The sequence below is a fragment of the Echinops telfairi genome, unplaced genomic scaffold (assembly GCF_000313985.2).
Source record: "Echinops telfairi isolate 266 unplaced genomic scaffold, ASM31398v2 ScPeMD7_7420;HRSCAF=8458, whole genome shotgun sequence".
NCBI classification, from domain to species: Eukaryota; Metazoa; Chordata; class Mammalia; order Afrosoricida; family Tenrecidae; genus Echinops; species Echinops telfairi.
This window is the reverse complement of record NW_022111320.1, coordinates 22,299,780-22,318,330: the sequence shown is the minus strand read 5'-3', so window position 1 is coordinate 22,318,330 and position 18,551 is coordinate 22,299,780. Positions and strand designations below refer to the sequence as shown.

Sequence of the window (18,551 nt, the reverse complement as noted above, 5' to 3'; positions counted from 1 at the left end):
CTTCACCACATTTGCTTATGTACCCCGCTTTGTCTTCAGCGATTGTGTTGGGAAAGTGAGCATCATAGAATGCCAGTTTAATAGAAGAGAGTGTTCTTGTGGTGAGGCCCAATGTCCATCTGCTACCTTAATACTAAGCCTATAAATATATGTACATTGATCTATTTCCCCATCATCATATATAAATATATTTACATATGTACGTGCCTGTATTTAGACCTCTATAAATGCCCTTTGCCTCCTGGTACTTTCCTCTATTTCCTTTTACTTTCCTCTTGTCCCACTATCATGCCCAGCCTTCATTTTGGTTTCAGTAATTCCTCTCGGTTACATTGTCCTTGATCAAGCCCTACCAGGCTATAAATCTTTACGGAAACATGAACCTTCATCTTTTTCCTGAAGAGCAATTTATGGGTACAAATCAGTGACCTTGTGGTTGATAGAGCATTGTGTACCCCAGTATGCTACCAAGTCCGCTACATAAAATAACTTGACCACTTACTGGACTATTACAATCTATTCATGCAAAATATAGTGGTATACTTACGGATATATGTGCATAGAGACTGGCTAATTGAAAATGTGTTATTAGCACTTTGGGTGGTGGAAGTTTGGCTGGAAGATTTCTATGTTATCTGTAGATATTTTGCAGTTGCATATTTATTTTCCAAAGGGAGGGGGGACAGAAACTTACTTTAAAGAGTAGCTAGCTTTGGAGAAGAAGCTGTATATTTATGCAGGATTATAAATTTGCATATCATTCTTCAGGTGCTGGGTATTATCCTACAACTGAGTTTCCAGTAAGGTCTAAGTACTCTGTTGATTAATTAACACTGGGAATATTTTTTACCTCTTAACTACATGCATCTATATATGCACACACCTTTTTAAGTTATGAAGAGTAGTTTAAAAATGCAAATGTCCTACATCTTGTTAGAGATGGATTCAAGCTGCGTTATTGTATTGCCTAATGCACAGACAGTTTAGGATTATCTCATGAGTGGGAGCCAGGTACATTATTCCAAGTTCTGAGTAACGTGCTAACTTTTGTCTCTCTTTGTGTGAAAAAGGGAACTGTGTGCATTGTAGAGGAAGATGCTGTAGCTCAGGAACAGAAACATAAAAAGGAAGACAGACTGTTTAAAACATGGTGCCAAACAAGCGTGATCAGTGGCTTGACAGATGTTAGATTAGTCTCTGAATCATGCCTGGTGTGCCAGGGTTGCTAATATTGACCTCTCTGTTCACATGTTGTTTTTGTTATTGTTGTTAGGTGACAATGAGTGAGTTCTGACTGAGCACCCCTCCATCCAACAGAAAACTGTGCAGCCCTGCACCATTCTCACAGCTATTCTGATGTTCAAGCCCATTGTGTTCACATATATGCTACTCAGGCCCCGGCTTCATGCCTGCTTGCAGTCATTCCGGGCTAGTTCTCAGAAAAACAAACACACCTTAGGCAGGCTCCAGAGTGCACTGAGAATGGCTCCTGCTTAAGCAGCTCTTGCAAGCCAGTGATGACAGGAGCCAAATAGAAAGGACCTACTGGGCAGTCAGCCTCTGCATTTCTGCCCTTTCCATCATAAAGAGTCCGTGCTCCAGTGTGCTCTGATTCCAGCGCTGTATGCCTTAGCCGCTCCCAAGCCATGGGTCCTAGAGGTCACAGAGAGCAGAGGAGGAAAAGATTTAGGGTTTGGGGGATGGGGTACATGGGTGGTGGTGTGTGTGATGGGGAGGGGGGGAGCGGCACAGGGAGAAACATCTCCATGCTAAGGCATTTTAATCCCAAGAAATGTTAAAAAGCAGTCTGCGGTTTAATCAGCAGTCCTTGGTTATTGATGCTCAAGAGTTTTAGTGATGGGTTTCCTAAAGCTCTCTCTTTAGCTGTTTTTTGTACATCCTCATGTCATCCCTCCTCTGATCTGGATGCAGGTCCATAAAAAACCCTACACACATACATTTGGGAGACAATGTCTTGGTTTGTTTGCATTCCTAGCAAAGTGTGTGTGTGTGTGTGTGTGTGTGTGTGTGTGTGTGTGTGTGTGTGTTTTCAGGCTAGCATTCATTTATGGTCCACTCTGTGAACTCCAAGAGTTCGTGGAGAAAAATGTCCTGCCTGTGCACAGCAGGCGACAGAGGAAACATGGCTCCCCGTCAAGACACCGGCGCCATCAGAACATTTGGTGTCTAGTCTCCCAAGTCCTCTTTGCTTTGCATCGTGACATTTCTTCATGCTCAGATGCATACGTGATGTAACATTCTTTGTTGATGTTCTAAAATGTGGTTTAGAGTTATTTTGGCTTCACACAAAACAAGAATGGGGATCTCAACTTCCCTGGTAAAATGCTAACCCACCCTCACCTCCCACCCTGCTTTTGAATTTGCTCCTGCCTTTTCTGCCATGCTTACATATTTGTAAGGTTTTAAACCCAGGACTGGCATTTAATAGACTCTTGGTTTTTAAACCCAAGACTGGCATTTAATAGACTCTAGGTTGTTTTGCTGGAAATCGGCAAATGAGAAGTCTCTCTAGGGGATTTGTGGGCCTTTATTGTGGTGGGGGAGTATGCCCTAAAGGGAAGCTCCTTGCAGTCTAATTGTTGACAAGTGATGGAAGTTCAGCAGCACGGAAATTCTACTTCTCGCTTCAGCTGAAAAGGTGCTTATAAAGGTAGCTGGGCTATTTTAGCAATTTGCTGTATTTTGAAAATCCAATTTGAGAGCTTCATTAAAGGGCACTAATTTAGTGTCTTAGGGGAATATGTGTTTAAAGGAGCTTGTCGACAATCTGAGATGTTAGCCTGGGTATAGGTGAGCTCAACTCCCTAAGCTGGGTTTACCTGGTTACATGCCTGTTTCTTCGTTTAAAACCTAGTGCCAAATAAGCCAGTAAGTACATAGACCCAGGGAGTAACAGCACCACATCCTCTTTCTCCACTATCACCTCCCATCCTTAGAGGTAAGACTGTTTAAATGTGTTAACACTTCCAAAATTGATATTTCATATCTGTCACCCAGAGATCAAGTAAGGTGGATAATAATTGTACCAAATCCCATGGTAATCAATATGGAATGTGTCAAAGGCCTTAAAAAATAGTAACTCCTTCAAACTGGTTAAAGAAATAGAAAATGGTGACACTTTCTAAATTACTAGAATAAGTTATTGCTCACTGCCTGCCTAATATTCTCTAGAGTGTATTTCAGTCCCACTTTGGGACACAACATTTAAAACTAGGCATGTGGATGCTAATTACCTATATGACCTCAGATAAACTTAAGCCCTTCTAAATCATTCTGTGTTGACACAATATGAGAAAAGATAGAAAAATGCAGTGAAAGAAAATTCATGTTCTTTAAGGGTGCTTTTTGTAATATACAGCTTTAAAACAGTGAGATATTACAATAAAGTTTGCCATCAGTGTTGGTAAGGATATCGAAACATTCTATTTCGGTCTTCTTATCCAATCAATGGAGTTAATACTAAGAAAACCAATGGAGTCCTTCCCTCACTCTGCCCAATGCCTATAAATTCTAATCTAGTTTATAAAATCGAGTTCCAGTTTTTTAAGTGACCTCTGAAGCATTCCAGAAAGACTTTGTGTTAAGTGAAAATTGTAAGGTTTCCTATTAATAGTTTACTTACTATCTGCGAGATACTTAGGTGAGGGCCTATCCAGGCAAGAAATCAGAACACACTGACCCTCTTCCAGCGCCATCCCAATCATCTGATTTATGACCCTGCACCACTTCACCCAACAATTTCCAACAAAGAAAACTGGGTTTTTTAAGAACATGATTTGAGTTGAAGCAAAGGCAGTGAATTAGAAATACTTTTAAAATTAATTTTCTCTTGAATTCCGTATGACTGGAAGAAGGGAGAGAAATGCGTGTCAAACGCTTTTGGATAGGACTCAGTAGAAATGGTGGCAAAAAATAGATGAAGGTAAGGGCTCTCAATTCTTTAGGCTTGGTTTGCCTGCAACCTGATACAGCAGATTCATTCTCATTCAAGCAAGGGCAGAACCTCCAGGGAGATAATTTCTAATAGTTGCAAAATAATTTTCTATTCATCAAAGACCATCGCATCTCTAGCCTGTTTTTCCTCCACAGCATTTTCTAGCGGTGCACATCTGCTGGAGATTGACAATCTAAATCTCAGCACAGATGAACACGACTACAGCTGATGAAATTAATTTCATAGAACAATATGGCAGAAAACCTTCCTGAAATGAATCTGTTTATAATGCCCGTCATTAGGAATGGGTTTCAGTAAGTGAAACGAAAAGGATGTGGAAAGTTTCATAACATGGTTTATGCTAGTTATTTATTTGTTATCTATTCATGGGGCTCCTAATTGCAGCTGGTAAAAGTTCATTTTCTCTATCTTGAATATATCGTGGGATGGGCGTTCATTGCAGCAGACTCAGCCTGTGCATTACAGAAACGGAATTGCTGGATACTGTCAGAATGAGCTTTGGCAATCCCATGCAGGCATATACAACTGTAATTTTGCTGCACATTAATAACAACCTAGCAAAGAAGCCCAGAATCAAATGCCTTGCTCTCAGCTGGGGGCAGAAAGCCAGAGTGATGTATCTTGGCTGGTGACCTATAATGTTGGAAAAGTAGGCTCCACATTCACTCAGGAGGGGTGGGTGTTATTCCGGAAATGTATTCCCTTGTTCTCCACAACGCCTTTCCTCCCCCCACCCCCCATCCCCTCGCCGCACCCCTCCTCACTTCTTTTTTGTAATTGTGTGCTCCAGACAGTGAAAAAAAACGTACAGATAGTAAAAATAGCACATCTCCAGAACAAACAGCAAAAGCAGCGATCTTCTTTCTTCAGGTGTCAACTTTGTTCCCTGCCCTGTGCCCTACCCTGCCCAGGTGTCTGCGGCAATTCTAAAGCAGTGCTGCTTTGGACAGGCGTCTGGACAGTCGCCAAGGCGCATACATTTGGCGCTGAGAGCCAGCACTTTGGGTCTTGCTCAAAGCCACAAATCTCCAAGAGCTCCAGCTACAGATCATTGGGGGTGGGGTGGGGTGAGGTGTGACTATGGGATTGTCTGCAGAGTTGGCTGCAGAGTGAGTTCCGGAGGAAGCAAGCGGAGTAAGGCTTCACCTAGTGTCTCCAGGTGTCCGGAGGAGACCCCAGAGCGGCACGCCCGTGGGTTCCTGCACCCAGACCCTGGAGATGGGCGCCGGGTGCGTGACTGTCCGGGAGCTGGGAGGCGGTGTGCAGGGCAGGGGGCAAGGTGCCAGTTTCCCCTCTGATGAATGATGCTCACGCCGCCGCGCGTGGCTCTCGCGCTTTTGTCTACAGCCGCTGGGCTGGCGGAGGATGGACCAGCGAACCGATGGCACCTGGTGCGGGCGCCCGCGTTCCAGCTCCGGCAGCTCAGGCCCTGTCCGATGGCAGAGAGGTCGGGGCACCGGCTAGCGCCAGGCGATGCCCACTTCTTGGGGGAGGGGGGTGATGGGGGGGGGAACCGGAGACTCCCGCTGCAGGAGCTGCGGGGCCACGTGCGGCACACCCGTCGCCCCAAATCCGGGCGGGGACCGACGGGGCCAGGGTGCGGGGAGGAGCCGGCGCCGCCCCCGGCGGGAGTGCCAGCCGCGTGGGAGGACCCGGGCGGGCGGAAGGGCAGACGGCGGAGGCAGGTGGGCAGGGGCCGCGGGGACGAGCAACCGATCGGGGCCGTCTGGCTCTGGGTAGGACTGACAGAGCGACGGACAGGTGGAGCCATCAGTCTGAGATCGGGAGAGGACGCGCGGAGAGCGCGCGAGCGCGCAGCGAGAGAGAGAGAGAGAGAGAGAGAGAGAGAGAGAGAGAGAAAGAGAGAGAAGCACTTGCGTGCTTTCTCTGTTCCAGACGCCCTCCTCCGTCTGAGGGAAGCGGCCAGGGCCGAGGAGAGGGCGAGGGAGAGAGGCTGAGGGCGCCGCCAAGGAGGACAGGGAGCTGGCATCGCAGAGGGACAGACAGACGGACTCAAAGACTGGCTGCCAGCGAAACGCTGGAGCATCCGAGCTCTGGCGAGCGCACACCCGGCACCTAGCTGCAAGTCTGAGCCACAGAGGGCAGGCAGACGGACAGACGGACTGAAGGGCACTTAGGCGGCCGGCGGCCCTCTCCCCGCACACCCCGCAGCCCGCGGGGCAGCGAAGGCGGCGGCGGCGCCCTCGGAGCGCGCCCGGAGCGGAGATCAGGCAGCAGGGGCACCGGGACGAGAGCGGCAGCCACCACCTCCACGTTGTCGCCACAACCGTGGCCACCTCAGCCCCGCAGGGAGCTCAGCGAATGCTGTAGAGAGCTTTTTTTTATTAGCAGTTAAATAAATCGACAGAGAGAGAGAGTGAGTGAGAGAGAGAGAGAGAGAGAGAAGCAAAGACAAAAAGCCACGCCAAAGAAATCAATCATTGAGAAACAATATTAGTCAAAGTCAAAAACTAAATCAAATCAGTCAAGGCCACCAAGACGCTGGGGGGATAGCCACTGTTTCGTGCAGGTAATACTCAAGGTCTTCCGACGTGAACATTGCACGCTTTTGTGGATTTTCTGTCTCTTTCTTTCTGCCATAAATGTGTGCTTTCCATTGTATGGGTTCTTGTCTGAATGTCTGGAGAAAGCTGTTGTTCCACATGTCTCTCGTTTTCATGTTTCCTTGAAGGAGGAGTCGGCTCCCCCTCCCTGCAAAGAGGCAGAAATAGAAGAGAAGTCCATTTAAAAGGGTGATCCCACCCCCACCCCCACGGATACCTCTACAGTGATTTATGCAGGTTCCTTGGTAAAAAGTTTGGAATGTTCTTGTTTCATTTCAAAAGAGAGAGAAACTAGGAGCAGAGAATTAAAGTCCATTTTCAGTCCCCTGGGGAGTGGGTTCCTGGGTCCCCAGAGGTTCAGCGGCAGAGGGGGCAGGGTGGCTGTGTTCAGGTTTGTTTCTACATGTTTCTGAAATCTGTGTTGCTTGCAGCCATGCAATTCCATGTTGTCTCGTCTCAGTCGTGGATACGGGTGGTTACAGTGGTTCCCTTGAGTTGAATTAGACAGGTGTTTAGAAAGTTTCTCCAGAAAAGCAATTGATTCAATATCCATGCTTAAACACAGCCCAGGATGGGTTCCCTGGCTTATCAGCTTGCTTGAGTGCCATACCTGATCATTTCCAGCAGACATAGGATAAGGACAGAAAGGGCAAGCCTCAGAGGAAAACAAAGCGGAAAGTTGTAGAGATGGGAGAGAAATAAGTGCAGGGTGAGACTGATCGGAATCACTTTCACAAGAGAATGTGTTTAGGTTTCTGATTTTTCAAATGCATTTATGTGACACTTGAGTCTCTCACTCAAGAATGGCACCCTCCCCCAAGTTGAAATGATCCTGCATGTAATTTTGCTCAAAGGCTGAATGAATTGAATTGATTCCCACCCCTTCCTCATCCACTGGAGATCAAAACTACTGAGACTGTTTCAAGAAAGCAGGGAGGGAAATGAGAAGATGGGTGGTCATTTGGTAAAAGTCAGAAAACCTTTAATGCGATTTAAAGTAAATACATGTATATCTCTGATCTGTCTTTGTGCTACCACAGGGCTTGTGGGTCTTAATCAGATTTTCATTAACTTCAATTTGACGAAAGGCAGTAATTTGGAAGCTGAGCTCTATAGCTGTGTTTTTTCAAATAGCTGATTATTGTACTGTCGTGGCAGTAATTGCTTCAACTGCACTCATGATCCATAGCGCATGTGAGAGATTATGTATGCATGCTTTGCAGACTGACAGGTCTGATTTTAAAGGTATGTATTTGTGTTTGATCTCATATTTTCTTTGTTGTCCCCTTGTTTTACTTCTTTTTACCACTTCTGCTAACAGACCATTTAAAAATATTTCTGGAGAGTGCGTGTAGGTGTGTTCTTCCAGGAATTTACTTCCTCATCGCAAAAGGTACACAAAGATGCTGTTGCCATCCTTAGCCTCTGAAGACTACTAGGATTTGGCTTGAATGTGATTTTTAAGACGTTTCAATGGTTATGTATTTAGATTGTTGGGTTAGATTGTTGGGTATTAATTTGCCTTTTCTGTTCCTCGATAAGCAATGTAACAAAGTTCTCTAGGTGAAAACTGATTTAACAGAGGACTCTGCCTAAGTGAGGCTCATTGAAAGAAACAAAGCTTCATAAATTAACTCTCGGTTTCTGGGTGACTTCATTTCACTGCATACTGATTTCTCTCTTTGCAGTCTTCAGATCCAGACAGGGCTGTGTGCGGTATTAGATTTGTAAATTGCCAGTCTCCCAGCGCTTTCCCTCTTAGATCCCAGCGGAGTATGGTTTCCTTGAGAACTGTAGCAATAGCCCTGTTAGAGCATGCTCCACTGGGGAGTTCTATGCAGTCTATTTTTAATAGTATTTAATGAAGGAGGGAGCGCCACACTCAGCAATAAACGAAGCGTGATGGAAGACAGAGCAGTGTGTGGTTATGGATACAGGAGGAGGATATTTGAAAAGGTAAAGTCTGCCTACTGGATGTGCTAACTTAGGTCCTTTTATACTGTATGAATAAGAATCCATTTTTCATGCGAGAACTACACATGAGAAGTTGGTATGTGTTTTCATGAACCTCTTCAGTAATTCTTAGAAAGAAGACTCAATGATTCGAGCACCTTAAAACTTGAGGGAGATACTGATTGAGAAGTTCTAGCATGCGTACTATTTTTGATACAAACTGTCAGAATCTTGGGTGGTGAGAAGTGCAAAAATAACGTCAAATTCCTACATTTTTGTTGCGCTGAAGGGTTTGGAACTTGTAAAACAAAATGCTTGGCACATAAAAAACAAGCTTCTAAGAGATTATGGTAACCTGAAACTTGGCTAACTGAATTTTTCACTTTCTTTCATGCACTTGGAGTCTTTGTGCAGGGTTGTGGGAGGTTTGCAGTGAACTTGATAGACTATTTAGCTTGTGTTCTCTCCCGACTTTTACCTAAGCACCACTGACTAGTGAAAGTTAAGTGTTATTCTAGATGGTAACTTGAAATGTTCAAATAAAGGGCAAAATATCTGAATAAAGACAATAGAGCATAAAATTCAAGAAGCCATCTGTCTGCACTGTTTGCATGTGCACAGAACACCTATCTTAAAGTAGAAAGTATGAATGTTCAATCAGAAATGACATCTTCATATTAACAACATACTATAATTCAATTTTTTTCCAGAGTGATGTGAGTTAGGTATTGTGATAAATTGTTCAAAATTAAGTAATAAATAAGAAAGTGGACAGTTTCCTTGGCTTAAATGATAAATGAATCATATAAGATGATGTTAAAATAATGGGAAAAGTTGATCTGGATTTTGTAAATGTTTATGAAAATAAAATTTGCGGCAATATCAACAAACAAAACTACTGATGCAGTGACGTGGTAGGGGTTATTGCAATTTTTCCCTTTTAATTTAGCAATTCAGGAAATGAATCCTGGCGGTAATATTTTTCTTAGTCATTATGCCATTTGAACTACCATTCTGATACCATTCTTGAGCTCCTGAAGTCAGTGGGAATTTTCATCTGCATTCAATGTGTATTTTTTCTGTAGACAAGATAATAATAAGATACATGAGTAGAGTGTGCAATGAGTCAGCCACTGAAAGACAATATACACAGTAGGTAGCCAGAAGTGTATTTGATCTAGACTTCTCATTAGTATGAGGAGGCCATTAGAAGTCTATAAGGTTGGAGATTGCAAATGAGCTACTTGTCTATAAGTTATTAATTCAAATCTGCTTTGTGATAAGATTAGGGAAGAATGGGGGACTTAAAATTATGTCTACATTGAAAGCCTTTTCTTCCTATGGTGAGTATTTTGCATCATCCTAACTGGTACCACATGGTGGTAGAGTGTTTAGAAATTAATGAATCTCTAATCAAACACACACACACACACACAATTGGCTTCCTTAAAAAAATCATCGTTACCTGTGAAGTTCTGGAAATATTTCACATCCATAATGTGAACTTGTACAATGTACATTTCCTCACTTTAAACCGCGGTTCTTTACTTGTCGGAAGTCTATGGGTGCTGAAGTTCTGCATTTCTTCTACCTGTGCTTCCTTTATTTTTCATTCCACCAGTTAAACTTAGATATGACAAATGTGGTTTAAGTAATGAGCTGAGTTAATGCCAAAGGTCTGTGGCAGCGGAAGAAGAACACTGGCAAGAGGTATCTGTGCCCAGCTATGCATTTTTTTCCTCCTGCCACCTTTTCTTCTTAGTTTTCTGCTATGTTTTCTTTTCTTTAAGGAAAAATTAAGCCAAATTCTAATATATTAATTTTTTTCAGAGCCTCAGAGTTGTACCATTGGAATTAATTTTTCTCATCTTGGATTAAATTTGGCTTTCAGTATTTAAAGTATTTATCATTTCTGTTTACATCACAACCCTTTTATTTCAATGAGGAGGAGTAGATACTAGCTGAGTTGTTGAGTATTGATATTTCTTACATGTTAACTAAAATATGCTTGATAAAGAAATAGCACTTGAGACAGACTACCAAAGGAATATAGTGGGATTTTAGTTGTTTTATATACATATGTATTATATATATTATATATATAAATCTTGGGGACTCCAAATCCTCTCTGACATTTTCTTAAGGATTAAAACGTCTATTAAACATTTTGAATGAACCTTTTTCTGAAATAATTGGGGTATATCTGTGTCTTGGGAAATATTTATTCAGACAAACCAAAAGATGAATTGATATAATTGTATCAAGACAACTGAAGGAATATTGAAAAGCAGAACACAGAGGAATAACTGAAAAGACACCAAACTGACTCTCTACTTTCAGGTTTAACCTTTAATATCATGATGTGCCCCTCTTTCCTGCCAGCATAGACCCTCATAGTACCAAGTCGAGTTAATCACTGTCTATGTCCACAGTAGATCAACATTTTAAATTCCTCTGCACACTTTCTGCAAGGAAGTATCTTCTGGCTAATTTTTATAGCCCTTAGTGCAATATGCACCTCAATATTACCCATAAAAACAACAGAAAACAACAACAATGAATTGCCTTGGAACCGATTCTAAATCAGAGAAACCCTATTTAAAAACAAGCACAAAACGCCGATACATGGCTATCAAATGGATACAGACGTACAGTGACCCTAGAGGACAGAGTGAAAGTGCCCAGAGCATTTCCAAGGCTGCAAATCTTTACGGACGCAGACTGCCACATTTCTCTCCCATGGAGCCGCTGGTGGGTTAGAACCGCCAACCTTTCAGTTAGCAAGCCGCACTTTAACCACCAGGCATCTAGAACACTCTATCAATGTGAGAGATTGTAAGCATTTTATTTATAAATTTTGTGATCAAGTGATATTATTAGGATAAAATTACAATTGTGACTTGTCAAAATGTGAAGGATTCATCCAAAATAGTTTAACTCAAGGCATATATTCATGTTTCTCAGTCATAAATTCATAAATAATGCAGAGTAATAAACTTTGAAGCTGTCCTTTTACCTGGCAACAGAAAATTTTCATTTTCTCCAGTTAAGGGGGGCCAGGACCCACTTATAATTGCCCTTTTTAAAACAGGTCTCTTAGTTCCATTCTCACATTTCACTTTAAAATGATATGACAATTCTTAAATTAGAAATCCATTGTGGGCTACACACAAAATATTAAAGTTTGCTAACAACATAACCCCACTCGGGTAACTGAGAACATAGGTTTTAAGATGGTTGCAAATTAAATTGGATTCCAATCGAAAAGAAAGCTGTACGATTTTACACATAAAAACAATTGCGCATCACTTTTTATTACAATTATGTTGGCAATTTTTATCAGCATATTGTGAGTAGTTTTTCTCCATGGAAGTGTGTAGTGCATGCAATCTTTTTTCACTATAGGTTTCATCCTTCGTTGAGATGATTCACAAAGGTTATCTATCTAGGCAAGCCTGGTCATCTCTTCCTGACACCCGCACTAGCTAGGAAATCATTCTTTGTGAGAGAGACTTCCAAAAGAAGAACTCAAATGCTTGGGAACCAAATTTAGGTCTGAAAATTTTCAATATACTTAATATTTGGAATTGGGATTATCCTTGGCTGCGTCTTTATTACACACCAAATACTTGGGATAAGAACCAGGGCCATGTATAGAGAAATGGAAATCAGAGGAATGGTCTTGGTATATTTAGCAATTTCCCTTCTAATGTCCTAGACACAATCTGAGTATTTCAGAATATTCCAGTCCATAGAATTAAACTTGAGAGAGAGAGAATGCTTTTTTATTTATCTTGACCTAGCTGAAATTAAGAATCAACACTAATAATTGAGGTAAAATATTTCAACATCTTTGGAAAACAAAATTGAACATCCTGTCCTAAAGCCTTATTGTCCGCATCCACAGATAATATTGCATGGCACATAAGTCCAAAGGCTCAGCTGTGCTTGAATCGTTTAGTATTTTGAATTGATTTCAGGTGGTCACACCGCTACTCACTGGTAAACAGAAGGTAAACCTACTCAAATACAAAAGTTGTCTGTAATTGTTAACTTTTGTTTGTTCGCAAACTCAATGGAAAATGAAAAGCTATCAAATTTATTTGTTTGGGCTTTTTTTTAATGTCCCTAAAGTCACAAGATAAAATCTTCACATGAAGGCCTATTACTATTGATAAGGCAGTATCTGTACAACATATTGATCTTTTTTTTTAGCATTTTCCTTATTAAGATGTATTGAACTTGGGTGGAAATCCTAATCATGTTAACATCCAGTTTAATTTAAGCTTCAAATAATTGTTGGACAATGAAACACATTGACTCCATGTAAGTACATGATAAATCAAGACTTCTACAGCATTTGCAAGCTTCAGTCACTGCCTCTTTAGAATATTCTAAAGACGATTTTATTCTCTTAATAAAATATGGAATATTATTAAAAGACCATGAAGTGGGAAATAAGGCACTCAAAACATAAATTAAAAATCAATAGCCAAATGTTGGTTCTTTAATAGCTGTATTACAAGTGTTGAAATTTACCAAATTAACTTCAGGATTTTTCAGCCATAAGTATTATCCTATGTCTTTTAACTGGTTTATGGGGATTAAGTTAATATTTTCAATTCAGATAGTTTCAGATTTTAATATTTTCCCTATCTTAAATATATTCATACATGTTGGTCGTAGTATAAGAATTTTAGAAGATTATCAATCAACTGCCTTCACACTATAGGTAAAAATTTAAAACCCAGCACAGACAACTCGCTGGCATTAAGAATTATTCGTTTTATAAAATCTAGTGCTGATTTAACTTTAGATATAGCACATGTTTTCTCTGTGAATATTAAACTCTTTCTTCAACCCTGAAATTTTCATAATTACTAAGGGATCTGGAAAGATAAAATAATATAGCATATAATCATGTTAAATGTGCATGTGGTTGCTCCTGCTTATTCCTAGCATTGTTAAGCCATCTAAGAACTGTATGCCTGACTCTGTAATTATTATTAAATTGATAGTCTTTACTTCCAAGTATGGATGGCTTAATTTTTAATAGTATGATTGTCAGCATCTAGAAATGAAAGAGTATTCATAGCTGGGGCAGAGCTTGTACCAGGAGCCCTGGTGATGTAGTAGGTAAGCGTTAGGCTGCGATCTTCATGGTCAGCAGTTCAAAACCACCAGCAGGTCCATGGGAGAAAAAAATCAGGAATTCGACTCTTGTACACAGGTACAGTCTCAGATTCCCACCAGGAATTGCTGTGAGTCAGTATTGACTAGATGCCAGTGAGAGAATTGTAAAAACCTATACATATTCTAGAATAAAAACGTAAATGTCCCTTCAAGAGGAATATTATTTCAACCCATAAATAATTATAATGTTTGCATTGTTTTTCAAATATGGCATGTGAAGCTATATAAAGAGATAGTTTGAATTCACCAGAGCTGCCACTTGAGAGTCAGGCTAGAACTAATGGATTTGTGATATGAAAGGGATGCTGGGATTAATCTGAGAAGGAGCAGGTGAGTGCAATGTGTGATGAAGAGAGATTTGACTGAGGAGGTGAATGGCTCACTGACTTCTTCAGGTTGGAGAAATGGGCCAATTTTAGATTAAAATGACAGGCCCAGGGAATTAGGTGTAAATATAGGAGGGTATCCAAACCTCACCTTACCGAGAAGTAGGTCTATAAATGCCAACTCACCACCTGCACATTATGCTTTTGGCTTCCAGAGTTGAGTTAATATCTAATAATGTGCCGATGCCTATGGCCTAAACCCCTTTATACTTCTTTGTTTCCTCTGATTAGAAAAAATGTGTAGCAACAGCAGTCCAATCTCAACCATTTCTGGTTATGTAACCTTAGCAATTTTTAGATCACTTATTGATTCTATATCTTCATTTTATAGATTTTATTTGATTTTTAATTTTAAACACAAAGTACAGATCCTTTCTAGTTGCCACACATACAGTGATTTGATCATGACAGTTGTTAACTAGTGGTACTCTTTCTGTGACTAGCCAAGGTAGCAACTGCTTTTTGCAAATACGTATGTGTGAAAATCATGATGCTGAACTGAATAAGAGTTTATCTCTTGTTAGTCTCTTAGTGAGAGAATAGCCCCAAATTGGAATTGACTAAAAGTAAATATAGACTCATAGGTCTTATCTCTCCCAAGGCATTTTTATTGTGTAATTTCTATGATCTAAAATGGATGTCTAAAGAAACTAATGAATTGTTGGACAGGGAAGGCTTAGAAAGAAGCTAGGAGGGAAGAATCAGGAGCCCTCTGCTAACAGACCGGAGAGTAGGGGAATAGGGGTGATGAGATGCATTTTTCAACTAACTCGGAGACAGAAGGCGAGCGAAGCTTTGGGCTTGCTGCCCAGCTCCCTGACACACCCTCAGAATGCTTTGGCTTCCGGTCTCCTAGCACTGGGTGAGGTGTTTGGACAGAGCAGCTGATCTGGCCTCTGATCTAAAATATCTGTGCTTAATTTTGCTGAAATGAGTCTGTACCACTCGTGTGAGAAAACGGCCAGGGAGACAGGAGGAAACTTCTCCCATAATTGGAGTTTAATCAGTTCCCTTATCAGGAAATGGAGAACCACAAGTAGTGTTCAGCACAAAAGAAGGTGAGTCATGCAATGCAGTAAATGTATCCAATAATTGAGTGCTATTGTTTTAGCATAATTGGATACCGCCCATTCTTTGGGAGAGAGCATGGTGAAAGTTCTCCCAGGGAACTTCTTGGAGGATGAGTGGAAGTAAATTGATAATGCCTTGCTCTTCTGATAGTTGCTGGAAAACAGACAAGTGAAAAGGCAAGACGAGGATGAACACATTCTGCCCCGCCCCACCCCCTACCCCAGATAGTAATGATTGAATGTGATACGACAATAGTCAACTAACGAACTCACAGAAAGTGGCAAGAGTTAGCCCCAAAGTATATTTCCCAATAGGTCCCTTCACTGTCCTTAGCAGTTCTTGGCCCGTGTGTTCTTTGCATGTGGCAAATATGTCCTCCATGTTTGTTGAATTAAAGGTAGATTTTATAATGGTGATGCCTTCTTATACTCAGGATTTCACATCATCTCTTGATGAAGATTTTGTTCTCTGCTTTTGTTTGTTTGTTTTCTCCTTGAATTTTCAGCTTAAGGGGATGTGACATTCATTCATCTTTCTGAAAAAGAAAGCAGTTGCCTTCGTATACAGAAATGGAACAAGCTAGGCCTGATTGTGGGCTTTACACAGATCCTTCGACTTCAGAGCTCAGGCACTGACTAGGTTTCCATGAGAAGAATATGTCACTGAAAGCAGTGTCTGTTCAGGCTAAATACAGGCTTGCTTGGGTGACACACAGATGGCTAGGCTCTGGACTACTAACCAAAGGTTGATCCCCTCCAGTCAGGCCTGGCTCTCTGCTCTGAATGTCACGTCCTTCAAAAGCCTAGGGCGCACTTGTGCTTCGTACAGAAGGGGTCACTATGAGGTGCAATCACCGTGACGTCAATAAGCAGCAAGTACAACGTGCTGAAGACATGTATCACGTATGTAGAATGGTATTAGAATTAATATCAGAAAGGCGAGGAAGCAGAGAGCTCACACTTTGCAAATCATTAGTACACACAGCAAGAGATGACTCATCATTCTTGGCTACGTGTGCTTGGAGGGATTAACTGTGGTGAAGGTGACCCAGAGAGTGGAAAATACATCCACTTCTCTACAGGACTGGGTAAGTAGGCAGCATTCGACTAGCAAGTAAGATGAAGTTGGGAAGGATAAGATAATACTGACACATCAGAGCATTTCAGAACCTTTCTGCTTTCCTTAAACCAGGTCTAATTAAGGGGAGGTGTTCACCTCTCTCTGCTACTTGGGAATGAATGAGGATAAGATACACCAGGATGAAATGGCCAACCACTTATTAATCCCTGGATGATTAAGACCTGGATAATGTTTTGCTCTCATTTATAAGAATAATCTTGGTTTGCAAAAAGAAAAAGGATCAAACTGATTAAAGGGTGAAATTAATTTGCTTCCAGAATTTATTTCATGCACTTTAAGAAATGCTAAGTGGACATATTTTTCTAGGTTCTTTGGATGGTGCAAACAGTTAAGAGCTGGGCTATTAGCCAAAAGATTTATGGCTTGAACCCACCCAGTGGGGCCTCAGACGACAGACCTGACATTTTATTTCTTAAAAGGTCATAGTTTGAAAACTCTGTGGGGCAGTTCTAGTATGTGCTCATGGGGTTGTCAAGAGTCAGAATTGACTCCCCAGCAAATAATGGCAAATGTGATTCTGGCTGCGTCAGCGCCCATTCATCCATCCAATTTCCAAAGATGGATGAGCATGAGTTCATTGTATCTTAACTCAGAGAAATAAGAAGCATATTTTCTTTCTTCTCTGAGAGCATGGCGAGCTTTAGGCGCATGTAGAAAGCAATAGATTCTATATGACTAGTGTTATAACCAGGGAAATCTAAAAAACATGTCTGGGTCCCACTGCAGGGAAATATCCATGCAAGCTAAAGTGAGTTCACGTGTGATAGTGAGACAAGTTTGTCCTTATTTCAGGCATCAATGGCATTCACTCATTTATTCATTCTAATTTAAAATATATGTATTGAGGGTTTTATTTGGGAGATCTTACACTTTATGATTCAATAAACAATTTTTATAAACAATTCTAAGAGCTGATTGTATTTAACACTTTGAACAATGAGGTGAATAACAGAGTAAGAGGAAAATAAAAAATGATTGTTGGACTATATCTTGGATCATAGAGAAATATAAGTTAATTTTGACAAATGAGATAAATCTTTTTTTTTTTAACCAACAAAGTTAATTAGGACAGTTGACAACGAGTATTCTTTGAGGTTTCCAGAATAGAAACACTGAAGCGTGAGCAACCATGGTCATTTTGATTAGTAACTACCATTGGTGGTAATGGACCTCAGGTTAAAACCATCCATTAGGTAGCTTTCTAACAGAAGAGACAGGAAATCAATTGATTAAGACACATATACATGGAGTTGGGATGAGCCAATAATGGTTTCCTTTTTGATCCCCCCAAATAAGATGTTACTTACTACAGATGCAATCAACTCCTTCAAATTGAATTAGAATTTTAAATACAGCTCAAGTTTAAGTTACCTGATATTATCAGAGAAAACTATAATACACAAGGCAGAATATCTGTTTAGAATTAAAAAGTAGATTTTCCCCCAATGAGTTTATTGTGAAATTCCATATTTATGCATTTGAGAACGGAAATGGAAATCATTTGAAACAAATATAGGAATCCTTAATAGATGAACTTCAAGAGTGCCGATGACTAGAGGGAAAAGGAATTATATGTGCTTTTGTAACTAATAGGGTAAACCCTTTGACATGTAGTCGCTCAAGGATGACTTCTTAAAGCCTGTTTGTTTTGCTGTTCCTTTTGTTGTTTGTTTTCTCAATTGGAAGAGATGATATTATATATTTAAATATTCAGAGGCAAAGAGATGTCTGGTTACATTGTCCAGATGACATACATGTGCAAATATCATACAATGGAGTATTAAGACCTCCTTTCATGAATTACCTATAAAACCATAAGATTAGCAATTATTTCTAAGACCATTTGCATTTTGTAATCTCTATGGTTGAAGTGGTTTTTTTGTTCCATAGTCATGTGTCAGTTTTACATTGTCCATAAACTCTGATGATGCAACTTTTCCCCTGGGAAATAAGATAGAATTCTACCACAGTATTAGTGGCATGATTAAAAGGAGCTTTTATCAAGAATAGTTGTTTAAAAGAAGAAGAAGAAGAAGAGGAGGAGAATTAGAAGGAGGAGGAGAAGAAGAGAAAAATAAGGATATTGAATCCCAGAGCTGGGTTCAAATCCAACTCTGCAACTTACTGGCAAATTTCTTAAGCTTTTAAAACGTCACCTTCCTCATTGATTGAAATTAGATTGTTGTAAGGATTAAATTTAACTTACTCATTCAGTAATACATATACCGCCCCCCAACGCCCCTCCAACCCCCCCCACCCCCCCACCCC

General features: G+C 40.8%; 1 protein-coding gene across 11 annotated transcripts in view; it reads left to right on the top strand.

Moving 5' to 3' along the window:
• Positions 1–5,134: 5,134 nt before the first annotated feature.
• Positions 5,135–18,551, top strand: part of ARPP21 (cAMP regulated phosphoprotein 21) — a 172,230-nt gene continuing 158,813 nt past the window's right edge. For 3 of the 11 annotated variants that reach the window (XM_045297649.1, XM_004704063.2, XM_004704064.3), the window contains exon 1: positions 5,715–6,506. The gene's annotated coding sequence lies outside the window, so the exon portion shown is untranslated. Of the gene's footprint in view, positions 5,206–5,711; positions 6,507–7,889; positions 7,934–8,439; positions 8,497–18,551 lie in introns of those variants that run through there. The other 8 variants (XM_045297648.1, XM_045297641.1, XM_045297645.1 and 5 more) reach the window with 7 other exon arrangements.